The sequence below is a fragment of the Xenopus tropicalis genome, chromosome 2 (genome assembly GCF_000004195.4).
Source record: "Xenopus tropicalis strain Nigerian chromosome 2, UCB_Xtro_10.0, whole genome shotgun sequence".
NCBI classification, from domain to species: Eukaryota; Metazoa; Chordata; class Amphibia; order Anura; family Pipidae; genus Xenopus; species Xenopus tropicalis.
In genome coordinates this window covers 125085536-125092868 of record NC_030678.2, presented here as the reverse complement: position 1 = coordinate 125092868, position 7333 = coordinate 125085536, and the positions used below count along the sequence as shown (strand labels likewise).

The following is a 7333-nucleotide window of genomic DNA, read 5'->3' as shown; positions in this document are numbered from 1 at the left end:
TAATAAATGGGCGAAAAAATTTTTCATGAAAAACCGTGTCAGCAAATTAGTGCAAATTGTGAAAAGAAAAATATGAATGTTAGTAAATGCCCCCCTAATTCTTATCTCAATCCTAACTGGCCTCCTTTTTAATGATCTGAAAGAATTCCCCCTTTTGTTTACCTTGAAGGATTTATTTTTTAAACTATACAAATAATTCTTTAGTGTAACTTTAATGCCGAGTAATAGAATTAAATGTAATGCTGACAGATTATTTGCATTTTTCAGATATTTATTTATGATTTCTGGTGCATATTAAACATACAGTATGGAGCAATATGATTGGGTTACAAGAATGTGAACAGGTTGCTGAGGTAACACATTAATCTCCCAGGGTGGAATAATTCAATCAATCTGTCCCCACATATCACCTGAAGGCGTCCACCTGTCCTGCTTCCCTGCCAAAAAAAATTGGAAAGAAGTTATCACTGTGCAGTTGTAGAAAAGTGCTGAAACTTGCAGTCTGCTGTTTATATCCGTTCTCTCCTACTCATTTATGGCAAATGCATACATTTCCTTGGGCACTGCAAAGATTTCATTTAGCCCTGGTAATCAACTAAAAAAATCACTTTATTGTTTCATTTAGAGTTAGAGCAGAGTCATATGCCATGGGCAAAAGTAGCGGTAGAAATGATAGCCTTCAACAAATTTCAGACAAAGGCAATTTTAAATCTCTGAAGGCACAGAAATACATCAAAAGGTCAAAAAGCTGATTCTTGAAGAAATTATATTAAAAAAAATCATCTCACCTTTCAGTTTAGTGGTTATTTTTTTATAAAAAGGCAGGGAGAGTACAAATTCATCATTTTACCTACAGTACTGGTAATTGCCATGTGCCAAGTCTATTATTATTATTATTTCAGTCTGGCTGTGCATACCTTTAAGAACTATAATTACAAAGAACAAGTTTCTGTAATCCTCCAAAAAAATCTAATTTTATATATCACAAGGTGACATTTCCAGATGTACATTTTACTGAGTGGGTTGTACTTAACTGTGCATTTTATATAGTGCTTTCTTCCCCATATATACTGCTTTTTAAACTGGTTTGTTTATGCATTGTTGCAATACATATTTCCAAAATTATAAAATCCCCCTAAAAATATGTTTTTTTCCATACAGGTATAGAATATGTTATCCAGAATGCTTAAATATTAAATAAACCCAATAGGCTTGTTTTGCCTCCAATAAGGATTAATTATATCTTAGTTGGGATCAAGCACATGGTACTGTTTGATACTTACAGAGAAAAAGGAAATCATTTTTAAAAATTAGAATTATTTGCTTATAATGGAGTCTAATGGAGATGGCCTTTCTGTAATTTGGAACTTTCTGGATAATGGGTTTCCAAATAAGGGATCCAATACCTCTATTAATATAATAATGATTAATAATATTTTTTTATCCAGTAGTTGAGTATAACTGCTGAACACATCATTGTATGCACACATTTAAACAACTAGAAAGATCATAATTTAAACTTTCTAGCACAGCCAATATGGTAAACTAAAGCATTATTAAAGATACTCCCAGCCCCCCCCCCCAAAACACTGGCTGGGTGTTAATCAGTGGAAATAGTATTGCCCTTTATTTTATATGTTATATTAATTTTTTAATACATGGTATTTTATAATTATTCATATTAGATTTATTAGACACAATACAACTATATTATGCCAGATATATGCTAGATTACATACTTGACTTGGCAGGAATAGGTCTGTAACTTGCAAGACTACTCACTGACTTTCTTAGAACTGGAAGCAGTTGTACATGACATCCATGCCAATGTGAAACTGTTCCATAAAATAAATATATTCTTACAAAGTACACATTATATTTCCTGAGTCTACATACCAAATTGGGCAGCGTGTCTTTCCTGAGACATTATAGCACTAAGTAATTGAAAAAGAGTGAAATGAAAAGAAAGTTGCTGATGTCTAAAACCTTATTGCGTATTCTTGTTATATAATTCTGCAAAAAAATAAAAAATAAATGAATCTCTAGATTTTGTCAACCAAAACTGCTAGTAGATAAATGAGGAATTAACACTTTTTGTGTCCAATGTAGTAATGTTTAACACTACTTTTTCATTCTGAAGACACATTTGCCAAAACTTCAGGGAGGGGAAACCCTCAGCCAATGGAAAAGTACAGTTTCACAGTCATTTCATAACTGAACTGCACAAAATGCCTTATGCTGTTGTTTATCATAGAAAAACATTTGTGCCAAAAGTAACCTTCAGCAACATGAATTAGAATCTTAGCACACCAAGGGAAAAGAGCATTTTACTGATCCACAGGTTCATCCCTACTTGGAGCCACTTCACCTGCAGTGGGCTGTCCAAAAGCTGTTTACCCTGTTTAGCCCATTACTTGGCTTGTACCATGACAGGCTTCCTTATCCATTCATTTGCACAACTGGTCACATGGCTGTAAAATATAATTAGCAACAATCGATGGCTGATATAACTATAATCTATCAGCACACAATTAATATGAAAAGAGTAGAAAAGATGTTTTAGCCCAAGAGCTTACATTCCAAGGGGTCAGAGAAGACATCCATTAACAGTAAGAGAGATAACTGTATATTACAAATAAATCTAAAGCATAAGGACCCTCCAGTTAATCCATTTAAATGGTTACAGTTGGTTAAAGTAAGAGATAGAGTCTAAATCATGTCATTTACAAGAAATTTAGAAACATTTTTGTTTGGTCCTTCCATTAAAAAGAATTAAGTCATTAAGGCATTTTGATGCAAATACCTTTAATGAAAGTGGTTTTACATGCAACTGACTATGGAGAAAGTGTGAGGACCCCAGCTGCTCTTGCAGACATACCTGATATAACAATCTGACACCCTTAATCATGGTTGCCTTCAGAAATCTTGATGCCCCATGCAGTTAAATTGTGAGCCCCCTGCTTGACCAACACAGGGGGCCTTAGGTAAGCACCATTGAGATCAATTATTGTCTTGGAGTGTAGTGGCCACCCCCAGGCTAGAATTTGGCAGGACACCTACAGCAGGCTTGTCTACCCTTTGTCAATTTTAAAATTATATTTTTGACTATAAGTAATATAATAAACATTTATTGTGTATAGAAAATAATGTATCCCCCCCTCACTTGTAAATGAAGAATGCTTACATGGTAGAATTTGTAATACACAAGTTTCTGTAAATAATGAGACTCAAGTGACATCAAAGGAACCAACCACAACTAATAATATGACTAAGCATTATTTATATGGATGTGTTTTACAATTTATTTAGGACTTCTGTGTATTATATAGGGACTAATGGTAATGTACATTTTAAGGATATTAGAAGATACCAAGCAAATCCATGACCACCTGAATGCACAAGGATGTAGGCCATGAAACTCTAGGCTGAATAATTTCTTTGTGTTTTAGAACATTATACATACATTTTAGTAAGTCGCTAATTAATGTATACATATTTAGATTATTCATGACTCTTGTAAGTTATAGGTACATTTTGTAGTGTTGAGTAAGAATTCATATTTGAATGTGGCCTTGCCACTTCTCATAATCACCAAAGACAAACATATAGTATCTATGAAGTCTTTACTAGCTGCTATATTGAAAAAAAAACTTCTTAAAGGAATCCTTGTGAAAAGCTTTGATGTGGAAATTACCATATGAAGTGTTGTACTCAATAAAGAATGTCTACATGACCAAGAGTTCCTATTTGTTCTCTCTTCTTGTCCATTCATAAAGATTTGCTTCCCAAAAGAAATCCCCATGTGGTGGGATAGACAGACTTGATGAACCTTTAGTCTTTCCTGTTTTAGAATTAGCATACTTTAAACAGGGTTGCATATGAATACTGCTATCATTCATTTACATGAGGGATATTCAACTTGGGTTCTTCCAGTTGTGGTGGAATTCCCTGCATCTGGTTCCCAGGAGATTGTGGGAGTTGTAGTTCTGCAGCAATGAGATAACAGGCTGTATAGCACTGATTTACAGATGTACTGTACCATGGATGCGCCGAAGTATTTACAGAACTGTGTCCTTATCAAAAAAGAAAAATGAAATGTGTTCTACATGTGATAAAAAAAACCTAAATAATATCTTATGCAATCATCTAAATGGAGATTCGTGGGCCAAATATTGTTTTTAAGAGATTCTGTTGACCCCAAATCTGCATAAGCGCTCCATTTGACCTCTTTGGACAGTGTTGGGCTGGTAACTTAGGGGCCCATCAGAAAACATTAGACCTCACTCTTCAAACTATTTTTCATCCTTTCCTCGTCCAACCTCTTTATTCTCTTAGCTCTTTTATTTACATGCTAGCATCTATTCTTCCATCTTTTCCTCCTCTTTGTTCCTATTCAGAAATAGGGAATGACCATGAAACAGGCCAAATGGTCAGGAGTAGGAGGGCCCACTGACACCTGGGCCCACCCGGAGTTTTCCTGGTATCCTGGTGGGCCAGTCCGACATTGTCTTTAGATTACTTATATTTATATCATAATCTGTTACCTAAATAAGTAGTATGGTTAATAAGTGGTGAAAGATATGGACAGCAATGATCTGAATGTATAATTTATAGCTTAAAATGATTGTTCCTCTTGGCATTGAGGAAATACATTAGAAGTATAAGAATACATATTAAATAAGTCTAGTAACAGTCAGTCTGTGCTTGATTTGAACAGGACCCTCTGTCAACTCCTGTCACTCCATCTAGAAAGGTATAAAACAGAGAGAAGGGGTTAAAGCTGACTGGCAAATCCTTACCAAGAGAGATATGATGTCAAATCTGATTCTAGTACTGGTGAAGTATGCAAGCAGTTCAGCAATAACCATGAAACAAGTAATAAAATGACTGCACTGAAGAATAAAAATGTCTGGTGAGAATGCAGGATTGACTATATTTTCTTTTTCTCTGTAATAATAAAACAGTACCTTGTACTTGATCCCAACTAAAATATAATCAATCCTTCATGGAGGCAAAACAATCCTATTAGGATTATTTTGGGGGGGGGGGCATTTACTATTGCTTGATTTTTTCCGATTTGCAAAAAATTGTCACAAAAATGCAAATTTACAATTCAGATTGCAAAAATACTCCAGCTAAAACTTGTCAAGATCATGTAGAAGTCAATGGCAGATGTCCCCTTTACAATTGAAAAATATATATTTTATTTTTACGAAAAAGTTGCGGTTTACGTTTGACAAGTCAAAAATTCATGTTTTTTGTGTTTTTTCCACAACTGTTCCAACAATTCTGATTTCTTAGTAAATGCCATTCCTGGAAATTAATTTAGTCGTGGTTTTAAAACAGATACAACCACAAATACCTGGATGTTAAGCCATAAAGTATGTTGATCCAAACTACGGAAAGACTCATTATCCGGAAAACCCCAGGTCCTGAGAATTCTGCATAACAGGTTCCATACCTGTAATACAATATATGTACAGAGTACCATAATATATTATAGTACAGGGTGACAGGGATCAGAAACTGGAATCCTACTATTTTACAACCCAGCCCTCTGGCAAGGTTTTACCTCTGCACTGTCTCTTCATGCCTGTTTGAATCTCGTGACTGAGGAAAAGAGTTCTTTACTCCTAAGAGGATCAGGAATGTTTGATGTACACTGAAAGCCCACCCATACCTCCCCCTCCTTTAAGTCACATTCATCTGAAAGCTTCCTTTAATTACATAGTATCATCACTGCTTTAACATCTGGACATACTTCTGTTTATAAAACATACATGCAGGAAACATCAATCTGTAAACTCTCGCAATTTCCTGTGGATGTGTATGTATTCAGATATATAGATCCCCTGTGTTAACTTTTTTAAAATTGATCATAGTTTTGTGTGTATGTGACAGGGACCTTAGCTTGTTAACGCCCCTTAAGCACAGAATAATGTGGATGATCAACTATCTCTGTAAACCACTGTGGAATATGTTAGCGTTATATAAAAACAGAATAATAATAAATAAGGCACTTATTAAATGTATTATATACCTGTATATCAGCTTCTGATCCAACTGCTACATTTGCATGTGATTTTAAAGCAGTGAGGAGCTTTTCCAATCAGTGCAAGAAATCAGTAAATTTTGAATTCAGACACACAGGCCTTGGAGCTTCTGAGTGGAAATGCATACCTTGAGGTCACTGGTAATATTACATGACATAGATACCTTGAGATCACTAGTAATATTACATGACATAGAAACTTGATTGCATATTTCAATTTACCTTGGAAAAAAAACTTAAACAATAATTTTCCTATGTGAAATGTAGGAAAAATTAACATAGTACAACAAGATCATAGAGGTGAATACTACTTTTATGTGTGAATATTGCATTTAAAAAAATGTGCAGAATATACACATACAGACACACTATTAGTGCTTATCAAATGCAGACCATATTCCCCTTTTCCTAAAGGCTTTGGTCATAATAAAAAGTGTGTTCCCTAGGATTTACTTTACAAACAAAGTTGTACATCTGCAACATTCCTTTGGGTAATCATTAGACATGTGCAGTGTTGACTTACCCACTATTTAACTACATGCTGAGCTAAACTGTATGACCCTATTAGTAAAAACAGAATTGATGCAGCTCTATGAACTAGTGTTTTGGTCATATCCCAAGTAATGAAAGGACAATTATCCTTGTGTAACAGAAGACAATTTTCATTTCATCCAAACTGCCAACAAATGTTAGCTACATTGGAAACAGCTGAATATTCTACTCATCCTTAATCATACACTTACAGAGAAAAGATATACTTTGTGAGGGGCCCTCTACACTACCCATGAGGCCTTTTGATTGAGCCCCTTCTTAAATAGCCAGGTACTGGCTGAGTTCTGCAAGGCACCATGAATAAAGCCTTGTTGTACATTCTAATAAGCATGACTCCCTTCACCTCCTGTATCAGTCAATATTTGAATGTTATCTGTATGTTTGATGTATACCTCCATCTGTGGTGCCGTACTGAGGCATGTGTTGATGCTTTATAAATATGTGTTGATAATAAATAATAAAGTCCTAAACAGACTTAACTTAAGAGACTAAACTTTTGACATAAAAAGTAATTAGCAGATGATAATTATTTCAAAAATCAGCTCTTGCATTTATCCAGTGCAGTTTTGCTAAATCATGCAACCGTGGTCTTTTCTAATATTGAAAGCCAATGTAAAGGCAACTTTGCATAATGATACCTAATCAGTTTCCATAATTTCGAAATCCATCCTGGTTCTCTGTAGGAAACAATATATAACTTATGCAGTAGAAATATAGAGCACTGCATAT

General features: G+C 34.7%; 1 long non-coding RNA gene across 1 annotated transcript; it reads right to left on the bottom strand.

Moving 5' to 3' along the window:
• Positions 1-253: 253 nt before the first annotated feature.
• LOC116408874 lies at positions 254-6271 on the bottom strand. The gene is made up of 3 exons (XR_004221354.1): positions 5363-6271; positions 4692-4745; positions 254-437 (listed from the first exon to the last, which is right to left on the bottom strand). It is a non-coding gene; the product is annotated as an uncharacterized LOC116408874 (long non-coding RNA).
• Positions 6272-7333: the final 1062 nt, after the last annotated feature.